General features: G+C 36.6%; 1 pseudogene across 1 annotated transcript; it reads left to right on the top strand.

The window, feature by feature from the left end:
* The first annotated feature begins 6,799 nt into the window (after positions 1-6,799).
* LOC145220581 (uncharacterized) lies at positions 6,800-10,104 on the top strand (annotated as a pseudogene). The gene is made up of 2 exons (XR_013858222.1): positions 6,800-7,157; positions 7,388-10,104. The product of XR_013858222.1 is annotated as an uncharacterized LOC145220581 (transcript).
* Positions 10,105-20,812: the final 10,708 nt, after the last annotated feature.

Genomic DNA, 20,812 nt, shown 5'->3' with positions numbered 1-20,812 from the left:
ATTTCCTTGTTCGCCATGCACTGCAGTGTGTTGTTGGACTTGGCTGATAATAGGATGGTTGTGTCATCAGCGAACATTAATGGTGATCCAAATTTTAAGCAGTTAGCAAAGTCATTGATGTATATAATAAACAATAGGGGACCTAACTGAGATCCTTGGGGCACACCAAGTGGGATTGAACACATGTTTTCTGACGTGGTTCTGTTGTATATCACTTTTTGTAAGCGGCCAGTAAGATAGCTTTCAAACCATTTGTTAGCAATTTCGCGTATTCCGCAATGATTTAGCTTGTGTAGTAGAATTTTGTGATCAATTGTATAAAAATATACCCATGGTAGTTAGTTTGTTATCCAAGTTTTCTGTTACTTTGGCTATAAAGTTTGTGGTAACATGACTCGTGGAATGGTTACGCCGGAAACCAAATTGGTACTTTGTAAAAAAGTCGGTGGATGAAAGAAACGAGTTTATGCGCGTCAAAAAAATCTTCTCCAGTATTTTTGAAAGGTTTGAAAGCAAACTTGTTGGCCGGTAGTTCGTTACCAATTTACGATTTCCATGTTTGTGAATTGGAACTACTTTGGACAGCTTAAATTCGTTAAGAAAGACTCCTTTATTTAATGATAGATTAAAAATATGTGCAAGACTAATAATACAATTTACAGGCAACGCTTTTATTACCTTTATTGGTATTTCATCAAAACCACAGCTCAATTTCTGTTTCATACCCTTAATTATGTTTTCTATTTCACCAGCACAGGTCGGAAACAAAAACATTGAATTAGTTTGTGGGCGATCTAAGAAAGTGGTAAACGATTTTTCTGGACTATTTAGAAAGTCTGCAAGATCTTTGGCAACTGTGGAAAAATATTCATTGAAGTGGTTGGAATTTTTTGATGAATCATTGGTGGGAGTGTTATCCACAATTATAGGACTTGTGCAAGGTTGATGGGATCTTCCTAGAAGTTTATTAATTATAGACCAAGTGCTTTTCATGTTATGTTTAACCTTACTAAATAAAGCTTGAAAGTGCTGTTTCTTTTTAAACTTTAGTTTGTGATTGTACATGTTTCTTACTATGTTGTACCTTTCGTTTCGTTCCTTCGTCTTTTTATTGAGAAATTTTTTATATGCTTTTTGTTTTGCAAGGAGTAGTTCTGAAAGTTCCAAGTCATACCATACATTTTTATTTTTGGGTTTGTTTATCTGTTGCAAGGGGAAACATTGCTCAAAATGTTCTTTCAGTAATTCGCTAAATAGTCCAAATGCATGGTTCGGGTCATTTTCACCAATAATATGTGAAATATCAACCTGGCTAATCAATTGTGAAAATTTTTCAATGTTCTTGTTAGAGTATTGCCTTAATAAAGTTGCTTTACTACTACCCTTTTCCTTAATCTCAACACAAACAACTACTGGCATATGATCAGATATGGAGTCCAGGAGTATAAAGGATTGGGTCTGATGTTTAAAATCATTAGTCCAGATATGGTCAATACATGTTGCACTAGTATCAGTGATCCTAGTGGGATTGTTAATTAGCGGGACAAAAGAGCTATCAAATAGAAGACCAGTAAAGTTGTCAACATGGTAGTTGTTTGTATCCAAAAGGTTGTAGTTTAAATCGCCAAGTATGTATGTATGATTTTTTTTATTTTTAATAGTATCAAGGACATCAGTCAACTGCTTTAGAAATTCATTGCCAGTGTTTAAGTCCTGTCCTGGTGATCTATATATTGTTCCACATGTAATGGTTTCTGTTTCTAGTTCTATGTCAATAAAGAGTGATTCGAATATTTTTTCCTTCATTATAGTTAACTCTTCACATATGGAGTATGTTGTGCCACCTTTAATATATAAACCTACACCACCACCAGTAGCTTTACATCGACTATTGGAAATAAATGTGTAACCAGGCAAATTACAATGTAAACCTGGTTGGTTGTTTTTAATCCATGTTTCATTGATGCCAATAACAGTGGGCCTAATCTTCAAGTCAGATAATAAACCCTCTAATTTGCAGAAATTATTGGGGTTTGCAATTGACCGTGCATTAATTCAGATTGCAGAAAAACTATGCCCTGGAGAAGCATAACAAATTGATTCTGGTATTTGATTAGAGTATATATATCTACCTAAATCTATCAGATTATTTGAGTTAGTATCAAAGTCACTGTCATGTTTATCATTTATGTGGGAAAGTATATGACTTGCCATAGTATTACATTCAGCTAAGCCCCCATATTGACATTTAAACTCTTTGTCTGTTAGTGAATGGAATGGAAAACAAAAATTAAATTCAGTTGGACCTGAAATGTCGGTAGTTTGGCTAGGAATTGACCTTGTGGTTGTGCCCCTTTTCTCGCCTTTAGGTAAACTTTTGACAGGCATAGGATAAGTCATGCTCATATATGTTGTTAGTTAAACTTTAATTATATCTGAACAACACACAGTGTGATACATTCCTAGTCAGTGATTCCGTAAGAACAAGTCCACTTCCAGCGAAATGTCTTTTATTGAAGAAGAGTTCATTTCGAACTGACCTTCGAACAAATTTGACAACTACAGGAGTACCTTTTTTTGCTGGAAGGACATGAGCAATGTCAATGTCCATTTGTGTTACAGGAACAACAGGCTTTAATTTAACATTTAGAATAGGCAAATAATAGTTGACAAGCTCAGTATGACTCCCCTTGGGAACTTTGTCAGCACCATGCAGTATGAGGCAGTTTCTTCTGCCATACTGCTCTAGGACCTAGGTCATCCAGATCCTGTTCACAGGTTTTCATCCTCTCATCAAAGGTGCGGATTTCTGATTCGAGTTGACAAAGTCTGGTCCTCAACGTAACAGCTTCTTTCATCATTTCTACAGAAGAGGTTCCAACTGTGGAAACAGAATCAGAGCCTTTAACAGCAGCAGCAAGTTCTATTTGATGTTCCAACTTATCTTGTCTCTCTTTAAACTCCTCAATTGCTTTGGTAAGCTTCTCCATTCTTGTGGTGTTGGTAGTTCCTCCCATAATGATTTAATTATTCAGATACAATTTTTCAGATGTTAAATTGAACAAAATTGCTTTTAAATATTCCTAAGCAGTCATGTACCTTATTCAAATAGAATGATGTGATGTTAAGAATAACTGTAGGAGTTTCGAATTTCACGTTAAAGTTTGTTGAAGTTAAAATAATTTTTGGCAGAAAATGACCACAAAGCCTGCACTTGCGGCCACTTTTACAATAAAAGCACAGTTTTATTCCAAAGAACATACAGTATAATGAGATTGTACGAAACAACTTTATCGGATAACGTGTAGTAAAAAGTATAACCTGCGTTGGAAAACAGACCAGTTAACCACTAGACGTGCCATGAAAACATACTCAAGATACCGCGGTTCATTTGACGGCCGCTGATTTAATCCGCCCCACATTACGTGCTCTGGTTTCCCACAGGGAATCCTGTCTGACAAGAACGCCTGTGTTTGCCGCACAACAATAGACTTATTCTGTGTGGAAAAGTAAGGAAAGGTTTTGGAAAACTTTACTCCATAGAAAACCGAGTTGGATGTAAGCTGCATAGCACTTAGACTTACGATATGACTTTTGCAAATGCGTACGCAACGATATGCGAAGTACCACTTGAATACTCGATGGATCAAATATTTTGGAAGTCACTTAGTTGGTCTACGACAAGATTTAATTCTAAATTTCATCAGCGTCGCTCCCCGTGTATCGAAGGCAGTGTGGAACGTTTGCGAAACAGTCAGGGGCGGCTCGTGCGAGGGGGCTGCGGAGCTGCAGCACCCCCAGTATTTTTACTTGACATTCCTATTCCTAGTTGTTATACAAAACAATCTTTACATATAGTTTTTATGTTTGATCAGTGTATACTAAGAATAACTTTTATGGCATTAATCGGCATTTTATTAAAATAAAATTAATAAAAAATTTGCATTATTCAAAAAAAAATTTTTTTTTAAATAATAAGTTATCTATGGCGGAGCTGCAACTCCAGTTTCGTGACGTTTTCAGTTGTGCGCATGCGCACTTGGAAAAGCTACATGCCGGGCGAAATAGGCGAGAGGGGGCTGTGGCTCGCGCAGCCCCTCCCGTGACGTAGCGCTAGTTGTGTTGTCTGCTTCGCGTCAGTGAGCTCCAAAGCCAAACCCGTGTACTGTGTTTTTAAGTTCGACAGTGAGTGCAGTTAAATAACTATTTTGCTATCATTAAATTTATTGTTTGACTGTTAGTCGTGACTTTTTAAGATGACTGTAAGTGGGTTTCAGTTTTTACAGTTATCATTGAATTAAATAAGTGTATCTAACACCTTGAAAAAGAAAAAAAAGGTCATCTAACACCTTTAAAAGTCACATTTGACCTTTATAATAAATAACTGAATTAAAAAGATTTATGAAAGTATGGGAAAAACATCTGCTACTCCAATGTCATGCAGGAATAAGCAACAACAAGAAATACTCAGTTTTAGTTCCTAATGCTACCAAAGAAAAATTAAATTTGTGACTGTGAAGTTAAATGCCTCACTGAAATTCAGGCAATATCAAATGCAGAACAAACAACTGCAAGCAACAGGAATTTTGAAATGAAGACAAAAAAAGAGTGAAGACAATTTAAAGTGTGGATTTCTTAACACACCATGTGGACAGTATTTGCAACCAAGTGCAATCATGTGTATTGATATAATGGACATGTACTGTTTGTCTAAACAGTAGCTGCTAAATTGCTTCACAGGAAGTGTTTTTTAAGAATGAACATTCTACAGACAAGATAGTAGTGACACCAAGCACATCCTATTGTTGACAAAGAAAAGCTAGTTACTCAAATGAAAATGTTTCTGTAGATGTGATGTTCATGATTACTTTGAAAATAATTAATCTAGAGATGATGTTTTGACAAGTTAAATTACTAGGATGAAAAATCCTTTTTACTGTTTCCATGATTCCTTCAAAGGCAAAACAGTTCTTTTTAACACTGACAAAGATGCCAATTGTTCTGAGGAACACCAATATTTCCAAAAGACCTGCACTTGCAGTGCTAGTACTAAATAGAAAAACAGTTTCTTAGTTATCATTTGGGATTAAGGAAGAAGCTATCAATTATCATGCCCAAACTATAACTTCATGATTCATTTTGGTTGGAAAATAAAAGCACAAGATTTAATAATATGGTTTAAATTTAAGTGAGAGTGTTGTAAATTTTAAAGCTTGAAGGCGTTTTGCAATTAAAAAAGGAAATTATAAGCTATTTGCCAGCAAACAGCAATTATAGCAGTTAAGAAACTAAAATAGAATTAATAGTCTGTACACAAAAATTCAAGAAAGATGTTTAAATGAACAAGTTCTGAAACCAATGTAATGTGGTTGTTAAATTTGTTAGTTATGATACCAATAAAAAGCTGTATGGCTAGTTTTTTGTGTGACAATAATCTGTGAAGTGTCATAGAATATGTTGAAAACGCTGGCTGTGACTAAATTTACTTAAATGAAACATGACAATCTTTGTTGTCGAACTGAAATACTTCGACCTTTCTCGACTCATTTATATCTATTTTTTCTATTAATTTTTTTTCTATATTCCTGTTGTGTTTTACCGTATTTACAACCACTTCGTTTCGAAGCTGTGCCACGTGTGTTTTTGTTTTTCACATTATTACTGAACGTTATTGTGTTTGGCCCGTCGCTGTGCAAGTAAACAAAATACACAAATGATGCCGTCTGCTCTTTACACTCGTGTACATTATTGCGTAACAAAAATTACGTCACAATGGAGTTGCTAATTAAGATTTGTATTACTTGTTTTTCTACACAAAACAAATGGCTAGAAAACTAGAAATGTAGCTTTTCAATATATTGCCAACTTATATATGTTCAGTAAAGGCTAAAGTTTGTGGGGGCAGCACCCCCACAAATTTTAGGCTCGAGCCGCCACTGGAAACAGTTATAGTTTTATTTGATGATTGGTGTTCATTTTATTTCGCAACTTATATTATGAAGATTAGGAAACATATGAAGAATTTCCAGTTTTAATGTTTACGTAGTGATTTCTAGTTTCTACCCTGTCAGCTTGTGGCATACTTAAGTTGCGGCGAGCAGTAGGGATTTCTTTGCTTAACATCGTTGAACACAAATTTGTTTCTTATCTGCAAACTATGAACATTTGGCCCGAATTTTTTAAACCTATAAATGTATTTCACTAGAGCTTTGCAGGTAACTGACGTAGTGCAGGATGATGTTTTCAAATTTATACGAAAGAATTGGGACGCCAATACGCACTTCATATTTTCATGCAACGTAGCCCGGCGTGTTTTACAGCAGTGATTTTTAATCGGTGTGTCTTGAGAGATTAACAAGCCTGTCGCAAAATTATTGTTATGAAGAATGCACCTACTACTAGTACTGAATATTTCAAGGCTTAATGACAAACACATGGACCTCATTTTCTTTATTTAATTGTTACCAACACTACCGACATCCATCACGCCATATTTAAAAATATTTGTAAACTTTAAAAATGACAATGGAGAAGCTTTTAATTGCCAGTCATTATCTATTCTTTTGCGACAAAGAGCTATAAGTCTTATCGGTTTCCTCGAACTACTGTCTCGGATTTTGGTATGCAAGAGAAAAAAATGGTGGAATGGTGATAACTAGTGAGCTTAAAACGCCTTTCGGCCAAATTAGTCATTGCTTAAGGAGAAACTCATAAGAATTTACTTGCATTTTGTGCAGAATTCTACAGTTTCAACTTCTTTAAGAAAATTTGTGGATATAAAGTCGTTTATCGCTGGAAAATGTCACTTTAGGAAAATCTGGAACGTCCATTTTCGTGTGAAATTTGTGAGAAACGATTCAAACGAAAAGAACATCTAACACTTCACTTTCGCACGCATACTTTTGAACAACCGTACGAATGTGACTTGTGTGGGAAAAAGTTTAGCCAGTCAAGCGCCATGAAATGCCACAAGCGATCTATGCATAACCAAGGATAGAAGTTTATCTGTGGATTCTGTAAAAAGGTTTTCAAACAGAAATCCAGTTATGAACAGCATTTAAATGGACACACAGGAGAAAAACCGTACAGATGCAAGTTTTGTGACAAGCAATTTGCTCAACAAAAAACTTGTAAACTTCACGAAAAGAATCACCAAGGTTTGGTTAAATACTTTTTGCTTTGCAATTTTATGTTTCTATACGATCGCGTAAAATACCTTTTGCATTAGACAAACTTTATTTATATTAGTACCAGAATAACCCTTATTGACTAATAGCAGATTTACAGTTTGTAAATGCAACGATATCGCAACAAACAAATTGTATACTATCACTACGGTGGCATTGCTTCTGCTCTAAACCATAATACAACCACGATATTTTCACAGATACACTTCACAAATGCATCGAGTGTGAAGACCAGTTCGACGGCCCTCCATGCAACAGCGTCATCAGTGGTCAAAATGCACGTTCTCTTCAGATTATAAACACAATTTGATCGCCCATATGAGAGTCCACAATGACGAAAAACCTTACCGATGTGACTTTAGTGAGAAAACTTTCCGCATAGAGCACCATGTTAAAAGTCACATGGTGATGCACACTAGAAATAAACAGTTTAATTGCGGCGTCTGCAAAAAGACTTGCAACAAAATCACAAGCGACGGTCCACGAGGAAAAAGTTCATTGTAAGAAAAAGCCTTACCAATGCAGAGTTTGCAAAAAGAGTTTCGGATATAGTCAAACTTTGCACAACCATATGTTGCTCCATAATGGCGAGTTGCCATTCGCGTGTATGTATTGTGAGAAGAAATTTCGACAGCGCGGAAATATGTTGCGTCACATGAAAGTTCACACAACGGCGCAACCGAATGTCCACTTAGGTTTTCAAGAGCAGAGAGATTTCAAAAACACAGCAAGACAGAACACGGAAAAGGAAAGCTAGAAAACCTTCACTGCCCTAAATTTGCTAAGAACTTCATTTCAGCGTCTTGCCTCAATACACACAAGTGCCAAAAGCATTGAAATTGTTTCGGCGGTGGAGTATTTTAGTACGGATTGTCTGTAACGGATCATTTGGTTACGTAATGTGTATGTTTTTGCACACGTTTTCTTTTGCTATAATTTCCTTACGTTTAGAAACTGGGTATGATACCTACACAGAAAGTTGGGTTCAATTCTGTGTGTAGTTATTGTCAATTGTGCCTATACTAGGCTAGGTGGTCTCGCCTGGAAACATGTATGATTGTATTGCAAGAATAATGTGGTAGATTTTACGTTAAATATGCTTTGGAATTGCGGTTTGGAAGCAAACATTTCCAATGAGTCTTGTCTTGGCGCTAATTTTGCAAAGAAAGTCGTTGGTTCGCCACGACTTCAACTGTTGGACGCTGCTAAGTCGATGTATGTTATTTTAGTGATCCACGTAATGCAAGAAGAAAAAATAATTCACCAAGCTCTGCACTGCACCACACAATCAAACAGGGGGGAGTGTCAGAGAGAGTTTGGAAAGAGGCTCACTGCTCATAATTTTTGCCCCGTGACTTGAAGATACGAATGGTCGTTTCCATGCAAAGTTCATGTGTGTTTTAATTAGATCTGATTTATAATGGAAAAAAAAATTATAATATTTCCTCAAGTTCTTCGAAAGTAATGCAAAGGCAAACAAACATTTAAAGTTAATAACTTTACAAATATTTTAATTATCTACCTTTCCAGCTCCTTAGGAATGTAAAATCAAAAATGTGTTAATTGGCATTCAGGCTACCAGCAACTGATGCACGACCAATCTAAAAAAGGGGCCTGTTATTTCAAATCCGCGAAGGCACATTTTTACATGCTTGCATTTCGGAACAATCTGTAGATAAGTCCCTTTTAAATATAAGGTAGGGTTGCATTCAGGAAAGGAATAGAATGTGTGAACTATGGGATACACATTGCAATCTACAAGGCGACTAGTACGCCAGCATAAACATACTACGCCTTTTGTTTGCGGATTTTTGCGAAGCTTTTGATTGTGGTAGACACATTTTCGCTGTAACTTCAATTACTACCACTTTTATTGTTGACAGATGTTGAGGGATATTTCGTTCAACTCATTGAAAGCGACCCCAACACCGCTTGTTTTAAACCGCCATGATTTTAACCAGCATGTTCGTAATAGCTTTACTCCCCACAAAAACAAACGATTGGTAATCCTTCAAAGTACGTCAATTTGTGCACACTATAATTGTTTATCAAGTGTTTATAGCTTTTTGAAGTGCCTGTATGGTACTGATTCCCTTTTTGGAATGCATTTACGCAAAGTAAGTAACATCACACATGTTCATTACTATGCTATGAAAAGAAGGCAATAGAGAAATGAATATAAACCACAAAAGTGACATTTCAAACAATATATTTATAGTAGATTATAAAAATACAGCATCACAGCTCTAAACAATTAAATTTTTACAAACTTTGGGAATAGGCCGCCAACAAACGCACAAATTATTCACATGAATTAAAGCTGTCGCTCACCTTGATGGTGTTCGACTATCAGCATTTTTTAACGTTACGATATTTAAAATCTTGGTCTATGGTAGTTATACCCTGAAAAAAATATATTTCGCATAACAAATTCTCTTAAAGCCCACGGAAGTAGATACAAAACACTGTTTAAAGGGGATAGAAAAATTCCCATGTTAATAAATGTCAAATAGGTTTTAGCCAACTGGCATTGCATTGTTGCCAATATGTTAACATCCCCATCAGTGCACCTGTTTAGCACGTCAAGCCATGGTGCAATGAACGTACTGTAAAGAAATTTTTGGTAACAATACAGACAAACATAGATGGAGGGCTATCATAGCGGGAAAAACATTGCCTGGCCATTTGTAACATCATGGATTCCAGTAAAAAAAGATCACCGAGGTGCATCAACATGCATGTTGAAATATGATGCGAAATACTGCTGTTCATGCGTTTGGGCGTGGTTTAATATTCAACAGTAATAATGAAAGCCTAAATGATTTGCTTTAAATATGTGCAAGCAAAGGTATCACACTGGTAATTGCAATAAAACGCAACGCGGAAAGTTGACATCGAACAAGTAGAAAAAACTAAACATGCCGTTTTACACTAGTGCTTTCCACTGGTATATTATGCTTGTAGAAAAAGAAAAAGAAATATTTCATTTCCAAAACTGTGCTGTTTTCCGAAATGGATTCGGTTAAGTTTTGTTGATTACATCTATAATAGTTAGTTATGGGATCGATTGTGTTCAAAAATGAACAGTCACCAATAGCAAGCATAGTTAACACGTTTGCAAACCCTAGAACAAATAAGATATGTTCAATACATCTAATGAAATTACTAATACAATACTGTCATTATTGTTATGATTCGAAAAAAAAACGTCACGCGTTGAAACACATCGCTCAAAGTGTTTTCAAATGGTGCCTTAAACCAATTTAACGTTGGTGAGATGAGCCAGTGTCTGCACTGTCTCGTTGGTGTTCATTATACCAAGTCTTACACTGTAGAATTTCCTGTCTGATGACGCGGTTCATGACGCAGTACAGAAGGAAGACGAAGATTCCCTGTGATCCGTTCACCAAGCTGTTAATGTACATGAAAACCTCGTTCGAAATACCGTTCCCGAATCCTGCAAAAATGAAACGAAATCAAAATAATAATTTTGGAATTAGGGTAGATTTTGGATATCTGCATGGGTGATACGCCTGACAATTTGGCAAAATGAGTGTAGCAAGGTAAGGTTCAGTTTTTAAAACCGGCTAAGCAATGCAAAATGGGGGGTGTATTGCGGAGCAATGTCGAGTAAAGTGGCATTGATCCGGTACCACTTTGGTTTCATTGTGATTCATGTTGCTAAGTGATTAATGTACAGTTGGGACCTCCAACATATTGGAATCGTTTGCTTTTAGCCTCATACACTCAATAAACCTTGATTTGCAAACAAGGCAGATGTCTTGTCAGCTACTGCACTGATCAAATAAGACATAGGTCAAACAGTGTGCACATTATGTAGTCAAATATTTGGGTGCACATATGGATGCTTTTCGCATGCAACATACCTGTGAAAAATGCCAAACTCCAGGTGCCTCCAAGCATTACAAACATCAGAAAGAATGACTTTGCTGCTCTCACCGCATTTTCTACTCCTGGATTCTCATATCTGTTCTGCAACTTTCTTGTGTTGTACACCACGTGAGTGGTCTTTACGATGATCATGATGTTCATAAAGAGTATGAGAGCAAGAGGAGCGAAGACCGAACTGTAGAAAATCGGAGTACCGGGAGCTAACCAGCATCTGTCATACTTAGGAATGGATGAATTTTGGTTTTCAAAACCATTGCACTGCTCAAAGAACGGTTGGGGTTTCATGTAAATGTCGTTGGAAAACCCCTTACCCGCAGCAATACTCACTACAAGAGCTGGGACGACCCAACCAACGACCATAAAGACCCTAACGCGGTTTTGGGGATCTTGTGCCTCAAATGCATATGGAAAGGAGGTGGCCATCACTAGACGAACTCCTTCGACGAGTAGCCACATTCCTGCAAAAGCAATCAAGGATATGGGTTTTAGCTGTCATACCTTTAGTGTCTGCGTGCTTACCAACACACAGCAAGAGGTAATGCACGATCACAGTAAAAATCATGCATGAGATTTCATGTGAAACCGCGAGGTCATGTGATATGTTGACTGCGTGAAAAAGCAGAAGAGCCAATGACAAGCTGATTTGAACTGAACTCCTATCATCGTTTCGCTGGTGTATGCAGAGTATGACTATAGTGGCAATAAGAAATGCTATAGATGCTACCTCTGTTGTGTAAGATGTAATCTGAAAATACAACCACAAGTTCTTTACCAAATCAATTGAAAATACATTTTAATCAAATCAGTATAGCTGTACACCTTTAATCCAACTGGTATTGTGATGGTTTTCAAAGCCAGAAGCACGGTAAAAATAGTGAGGTGTTTGCATCTGCAAGTGACGTCACCTGTTACGTCATTAATGCTAGTGACGCAGCCCTCGTCGGAGTAATCTTTTGAAAATCGATCGACGAATAGACAGATGGGTTCAAGTTTTCTAATTATCAGGTTTGTTGAATTTGCTATTTCTTTTTTAACTTGCATGCAGACTGATTTAGACGACGCTGGAGTTACGACAAGATTTGTGTTTCCTGGCAGTTGATCGTTACTTGCTGCGTCATTGGATGGACGCAGGAAGCTATCGGCGTCCCAGCCAATAATCGCAATAAAGGTTGTGTTTTCAGCAGCCATGTACCGGGTTACAGCGAGAGAACTCGTGTTAATACGTTGGGCCTCTTCTGGTTTAGTTTGGTTTACCTTATAGACAAATACAGTAGCAACGATTCGACTAACGTTATTAGTTTGGAGTTCAAAGTCTATGTGAGATGAATCGAGCTTAAGAATAGAGTTGTATGCTTTAGCCGCTATTTTTGTAACTACGACGTGAAGTTTAGCATCCTCTAAGTTGTAGGTTCTTCCTTTGGTTTCGGGGTGAATCCGTGCAAGATCCTCAATTTCTTGTTCAAGATCTTCGAATTCACCTGTTTTGTCCGGTTTAATGTGACTTACATTTTGCCATGGTAGCGCATCTGAAAAAACACAGCTGCACATTAGTAGATACAAAAAGACTATTGGTGGATCAAATAGCTTTTTTGACCTGGCAATGCCCGTCATACTTTACCATAAAATAAGTAAACGGATATTTCATGTTCTGGTTGATATTTACGAAATTAAATGTCATTTTTAAGTAATTTTCAAAAAGTAATATGCCCTGCATGCTAACAAATGAATTATGAAACAATTTTTGTTTAATCGTTTTTGACAACGTTTACAAACAGATTCAAAAGGAACCACTTGGTTTTGGATTTTTTTCAACAAAAAAACGTTAATGTAAACTGCCTTTTGTTGTCCGCTTGTTTAATGGTACAATGCTGAAAACTTATGTTGTTAAATATTGCACACAAAAATGTCAGATCTTCAATCTCCTAAAATTTGTTTTTATCATTCCAAAACAGATTAGCAATTAATTGCACCAAAACATGAGTTTTCGAGGCACAACGGTTCACAGGAGGTAAGACGATTTATGTTTATTTCTCGGAAAAGAAGTGTAACACTAAAACATTCATGATGTGTCTTTGACATCCTTCACTGTAGCCTCACACTGACATCCTACTGCCAAACATGACAAGAAAATCCGGGTCGAAAATAATTCAACAACCGACCTTTCGGAATGGAGCATCTTAGGTTAATGACGATGTATTTATTAATTCCAGGACACGGATCATCGAAACCAGGTGTTGCCGGAATAGAGCAGTGAGGTTTATTTTGACACAAAGTCATAATCATTTCTACTCCCTGAGATCCATTACAGCTTTTCTGAGCATGAAAATTCTTACAAATCCTTTGAGACAAATACAAACTTATGTAAATCGGTATATAAATCAATAAATCGTTGATAAATGTTAACAAACTTAAATTAAAAATAAATGAATACGTTTTTTATAGAAATCAATTAGTTCTGTTTATTAAATTTGAAAAACGAAATTGCTGCCGATCGTCAAGCCGGTTGTTTTTGAGTATTTTTAAAGCATACATATATTTGTAAAAACCTTCATTGGCAGAAGTGATAAGCAAAATTATAATTAAAATAGTTTTTTTCTAAATTGTTCCAATTTATGTATTTCACAATGGCGCGGCTTCTAACCTTTAGCATCAAAAAAATTGCAAAACTGAAATCGCTTCCATTCGTTTCACAAAGAAAAACGTAACATCAATACCTTTTACTACGTCACATTTACTTACACCGTGCCGGGTTCGACTCGTCCATAAAGTGCCGATAAAACTTGAATATTTTCACCAGCAGGACAAGTGATGTCCAATGTATCATATTTGCACACTAAACAAACAACGAAAAGATCGAAGTAAGAACATGGGCTTTTAGAGACAAGCAATTTTGCTAAGAAGAAATAAACAATATTCAATTAATTATTGATTTTTAACTATAAAGGTTTTTTTACCTATGCATCGCCTAAAGTCCGTTTTTTGTTGACATCCTGTGCTGAGAGGGACACTAAATCGAGCTGTATTAAAAAAAAAAAACTTAGATAAAACATGCTCTTTCTAATCGTTGGTGGAAGAATGACTCATAACAGAAATAAAATACCAATTGTTTTGCATTGACATTGTTGGAACCGTTTGATGAGCAAAAGAAGCGACTTACCTTTACTTCTTGCAAAAAGGACGGCAAGCATTACTAACCAAAACACAAACAAATTCATCTGATGAGGCATATTTAGATTCAGTATATGTCTAATCAGAACGTAGCCAGGTATAATCAAAACGAAGAAGATAAAAAAGGTTCTGATTGAAGGTAATACTGACTACTGTGTATTATTGACTCTCAGACAGTATGCAGGACTGGTTACGTACATCAGAACAGAACAAGCAAATGCATCCGTTATAAATCAGCTCTGTATCTCATTACAATTAAGGTAACGCGAAAAAGGCAATCAGACGTTTCTGGTGCCGCGTAAGGAATAACGACAAAGCAATCAACCTGCAAGGTTTATAGAAGAAATAACATAACTTCATGGTAAAGCATAACATAAAAACGTTTTAACCCAAATACATTTTTTTACGTTTAATCCAATTATTAAGTCACCGTAATTTATTGTTGCGTTTCAGTTGTATGCTGTGTTACTGATGTTGCCATATATTTATTGCGCTTAGGTTAATTTTACTTTTCTTGTCTATATTAGATTTGTTTACAAGTCATAGTTTTGTTGTTGTTTTGTGTTTTATTTTGCGATAAAATAGGGGCTCCCAACCTTTTTTGCTGCTCATACCGATTTGTCAAGGGCAGATGATTATTCGTACCCGAAAAAATATTCTAATGGAATTTTTCAGATATATATTGCTAAATTAAACTGCCTTTTTAGCTCAAGTAAATGCAAAAATAAATTAAGACTACTTTATCTGTGCATTTTCGTTCTAACTTTGTGCTTTGTTGTTTATTGCTGACAGCAAGTAAAAAAAACACATTGTTATGACACAATGAGGCTTCTTACTAGACAACAATTACTTGTAGTTAATTGTTTTTTTTAAGCAAAGACTGTAATGGCATAATACCATTTAAATTCCAAAACAAAACTGTACTGTGACATCTGTTTGAAAAGCTGCTCTGTAGCCCAAGGATCTTTGTAGTCCCCGTTCGAAACCCTGCTTTATACAAACATAAAGTTTTCCAAGGTTTTGGTTGTTCGCCGTCAAAACGAATATCTACGGACACATAAAGGAAATTGCAGCATTAAATATTCTGATACTTCACAACAAAATATTGGCCCACTGCAACCAGCGCTCGATAAATCCGACAGTATATCTTTCTAAAGCAATGTATTAAAAACTGCTCTTTGTCACCACCAGTTGGGAAACACATTTTCCAAAACCATATCTTACAAACAAAGCACCAAATTAAAGCCAATATATCCTTATCGTTTATTTGCATTTTGTAGTCACTCCCAATCCGAGTTTCAAAGGTCACCAACAGTTAGATATAATCTCATTTCGTAAAAGTTGTGTTTTAAAAAAAAATCAAAACTGTGTTATACCAGTGATTCTCGACGGTGAAACTAAATTAACATACATCTCACATTTTGGAATGGCGCATGTTAAGTTGATGTCGATGTATTTATCTGTGCCAGAACACAGATCCTTGGAAGCATGGTCAGGATTTGAGTTAAAGAAGCAGTGAAGTTGGTTTTGACACAAACTCATGATCTTTTCTACTCCCTGAGATCCATTGCAGCTTTCGGGATTCTGGTCACTCTTCCTTGGGCAAAATACAAACATGGGCAAATTCTGGGACAAATGACGTCACTGGGACAATTTTGGGCGATTTAATTGTCAGCGAAGTTTCCGAAACTTTCGTAAAACTTTTCGCCAAAAGTGTATTAGGATTTGCTTTCTGTAAAATCTCATTTTTGTTTTTTGTTGAACGAATTTGATTAAATTTTGTTTGCATGCTACCAGTTTAGCATGATGTGTATATCTCTTCGGAAATTATTTATCGATATAACCGCACTGACTTACAGACAAAAAGTCCAGGCCGAAACCGAAACATTTAATTAAGACGTCAAAATCACTTGAAACCTTACAGTTGACTTACAGGTAAATAAACGAATGTTTTTTGACAAATGCCATAATAATGCTATCACTGAGATAACCGAGCACATGGCCATAAACAAAGCAAATTATCAGCGTCTAACAGAGTTTTAAACGTATTTCACTAAGTGTGCTCAGAAACGGGCAACTGAATTGCTTCCGATTGTATAGCAGCAGCTACACAAATGTATGGCGCCTACTATTAAATAGCAGGTCTGGGAGAAGGTCATGTTTTCCACATCGATTATTTTTGCAAAATAGTTGCTGAAGACTCAGTTCATTAAGTCTGTATGATATTCATAACACGGTTTAATATACTAATGCTTTTCAATTCATACTTACTGACATACTAAAGCATACGGTTTTACATCGCTGTCGTATTGGTATTTTAAAAGAATAATTGTAGGAGTTTCGAATTACCGAAGCACACGTTTACATTTTGACACTAGCAAAAAAATATATCAATTTTTACTGAATTATAAGTTATATACACGCACACAGCTTAACATACAACATACATCGATGAATAAACATAACTAATTTATCTTGAAAAGTGTTATTAAGCGAATAAAATATATATTTTACAACACAGAAAATTGTCAAGTGCAGATTTCACACGCACTTACTTAACAGAGGAAAATATGTCAGTCGGCGCGATCGCGTGAATGCCATTTCCGTGATCTTGGTAGTCGAGTTGTTCCTCCTCTTTTGTTTCTGATTCCATTGGGATGTCGGTGGCGTTGCACATAACTAAAATGTCTGGTTGTGCTCGAAAAGTCTCTGGTAAGTTCGGTCGAGCGTCAGGGCAATCTGTGAGTAACCCTTGTCCAAATGACGACTTGTTCGAACCGTTCGGGGCATCACTTTGTACGTGCTGTCCGAACCTTGCTCGTAAGGTACCAATTTGAAGCGACATCTGCCTGCGCTGGAAGCGAGTTCGGAAGGTCTGTAGCAACTCGTGGGCACCACTTTGTAGCTCGCCCTGCCTCAATGGCGGCCTGTGAAGGACCGCTACGGTGTGAACTATGATGTTCATTGCAAATTGTTTGGTGAGTCTGATCTTTGCATCTCAATAACAGCTGACTGATTAACAGCCACGCATATGTCTCTTCTTTCTTTGTATTCTTGAATAACGTTAAAGGCGAACGTTCAAATCAGCTACACATCCACATGGGATAAAAATAGAAGACTCAAAAATAGTCTAAGAATAGACCCAGAATAGACCAAAAATAGACCCAGAAAAGAGCCAGAATTCACCGGCGACAAAGTCGAAAATAAGCTATATATAGTAGAGCAAAATATTGGCTATTGCGTGAAACCTTTTTTCCTTTAAGTTATAGAATTCATTTTATGGCAAAGGTGCAATTCATAAAGTCATAGCGCTCTCTAACCGAGCTGCTATGCTTCTTCTCAAGTACGAGCGGCTGTGTTCTACTTGAAACTTGAAACGGAAACGACAGTATAAACAAGAGGAAGTATGCGTAATGATGAACAAACACCTTATGTTTGTGCAGAACATTCTAGAATAACAAAATGACTCAAAATATCTTATGACTTGCATGAGAACGGAAATACCAACACTTGCATCCAGTTAAAAAGAGGTTAAACACTTCCCCTACATGCTGTGCAACATTATTGCAAACAACATGCTAACGTTAAACATAAACTTTGTGCACATTAATATCATGACCGCTACACACGTCAAAGTTTGTTGAAGTCATGATAGTTTTTTGGCAATAAATTACCACAAAGCCTGCACTCACGAAGACTTTTTCAAGAAACGGTTGAATATTGGAGAAAGCGACATAACTGTTACCGGTTTATGTGTTGAATAATGACATGGTGTCGAATTTTGATCCACAACTAGGGGCTGGGATTTTTTCGGTTAGGGATTTCAAAGCAGCAGTCGTGTATAAAATTTTTGCGGTTCATGCCTCTTCTGCGACCCGTTTCCCGCCACAGAGTATACGCAATTTATCCAGCAATATGGAGACGATAAGACAGTAAATCGGTGTGATGGGACCATCACATCAGGTCTTGCTGCAGCTTTAACATTTACTTTTTTGGCTTAGGGATTTTAAAGTAGCAGTGGTGTATAAAATCTCGCAATTCATAGATGTTAATCAGAACGATCAACCGAAGAAATGCCTCTTCTGGGACCCGTTTCCCGATGTGTATCTCATGAAAATACGAGGAGTTTTATACGGTACTATGTTAAGGTATTGTGCGAAACAACCATATTGCTGGATAAATGGCGTGTACTCTGTGGTACAGAACAATGCAATAAACCAGCTTCCTCTCCACCGCACCGAAGGAAAAGGGCAGTGGTGTCAGCTTATAAAGCTCTATAAACTTGATCCTGGCAAAAGTAGCTTATACTAAGGTATTGTGCGAAACAACCATATTGCTGGATAAATGGCGTGTACTCTGTGGTACAGAACAATGCAATAAACCAGCTTCCTCTCCACCGCACCGAAGGAAAAGGGCAGTGGTGTCAGCTTATAAAGCTCTATAAACTTGATCCTGGCAAAAGTAGCTTATACTGTGGTGTATATAGACATAACGTATAATTTGCAATGAGTGCAACTTATTCTTTTGTGGTTCTTTGCTCAAATTGATTTGTGACAACATGTATGAAGAATTCTGGAACATTTTTTGTTTTTGTGATTCCATGGCGCTTTGCTTTTTTGCTGCTCACTTGGTTACAAAGCACTGTTACAAAAGACAAACGAGTCGTCGTAACGTCATATCTTGCACAAATAAAGAGTCCGTATCGTGTTGGAGATGTTTATTACATTGTAATACTTTCAATGCATCAAGTTGTGTACAGTACAACAAAAATATCTGCAAACTTTTAGTTCGATCCATTGCTTATCGGCAATCGCTTAACTCATGTCATTACTAAACGGACAGTGTGCAGTCCCTCCTTTGTCATGTTTTTTTTTTGTCAAACAATCACTATTTCGAGAATATTGTTGGTGACGTACACAAACGGGTGCTTATTTTAATGTCAATGACATCCCATCAGTATTTGCAATTTACACGCACGAATTAGTAATCAACGAAAAAAAAATAGAGCAAAACGTTCAGTTACGAAAGAGAATTAAACTTATTTAGAGAAAGTATTTGGGTTAGTAATTAAACGTTTGAATTAAATTCTACCCATCATCTACCTGGCCTTATCAAACTCCAAAAGAATCTTGCCCAAGCACTGTTATTTTTGACACGCCCTATAAGTGTTATCTCGTGTATTCTACAGTGCGCTGTTTCGAAAAAAAAAACACAAATTATATAACAGACTGCATTTTTTAATGGTTCGGTTCCGCTTTGGGTCAAACGCCAAACAAAATATAGGGTTCAACTCCGGTTCGGGTTTTAAGAAAATCGTAATTAGCGGTTCGGGTTCGGGTTCAGTTCCGGTTCGACTCCCTGGTTTTAATCGAGTGATTGTGACAGATCCACAAGTAATTTCATCGTATTCATATAATTTGTTTATTGCATTGGCGCAAAACTCACCTGAAATAAAAAGGACCGACGAATTGAGCAAGAATACAGCCTTTGAAAGGAATTGAGCAGTGTCGGCCTCTGCACCCTGATTGACGCAAATTGATGGCATTTGGTGGCAGTGGAACGAACGCGTTTTCAGTTTGGGGAAAAAGTTATAAGAAGAAAGAAAGTTGTCCCACGGCTTTCGAATTATTGTAAAATACCTAGATCGAAGTAAAATAGTTGCTAGACTTTTCAACCTGTTTGCGAAGTTGGTTTACTTAAGGTACAACACATACCAACCAACTTATGGAATATATTACCTTGTATCGGGATGGAATCATCTTTTCATTTCATCTGCATCAAACCTCGTGTGAAGAACACTAATTGTAGATCCTTTTGGAAAACTTGCAGTTAAAGCGGTCGGGATATCCTCCTACAATGGATTTCGGACACCCCGCAGTCTGTAACTGCAAAATGTAATTACATGACATGCAGAACCTTTTTATCTATTATAAACAGAACTGCGTACCAACTTTACACTAAAGTACCAAAATCGGTCAATTGAATGTATTTTAAGTTTGTAGGTGCTTTTTGCTGCTGTTTTTACTAATAGGCATTGACAATCAGTAGGGGCATTGTAGTTCGCGTGGAACTACTTTGCGAAATCTTTTGTTTAAACAACTTAAACAAACATTGAGAGTTTGTGATTGTGGAGGTAATTATGATAGTATTTCAGGTCAACAAAACGAAATCTACAATTATAGCATTCGTTAAAACATCACGTAAGTTAAAAATCTCACCTGTGAGACGTTATGTTTATTCATGAATTTGTAGAGGACCTTCTTCGTAGTGGTTGAACCAGTTTTATGAGTTTTTACAAACACGAACTTGAGGATAGGCTTGGAACATTTCATATTCTCCAGTTTGATTACTGAAGTTATATTTACGTGTTGTTTCAAGAACGGGAATTCGATAAGTTGAAACAGTGGCTGCCAAAAACAAATAGACACAAGCATGAAGTTATCTAAAACAAAGTACACATACAGCAAATTACAACAGATAATGCGATACGCACCTTTTCATCAATTATCTTTTGGCCAAGATCTGCGTCAAATTCTTGTTTCGTC

The sequence above is a fragment of the Phallusia mammillata genome, chromosome 3, assembly GCF_965637545.1.
Source record: "Phallusia mammillata chromosome 3, kaPhaMamm4.hap1.1, whole genome shotgun sequence".
Lineage (NCBI taxonomy): Eukaryota > Metazoa > Chordata > Ascidiacea > Phlebobranchia > Ascidiidae > Phallusia > Phallusia mammillata.
This window is presented reverse-complemented; position numbering and strand designations above follow the sequence as displayed.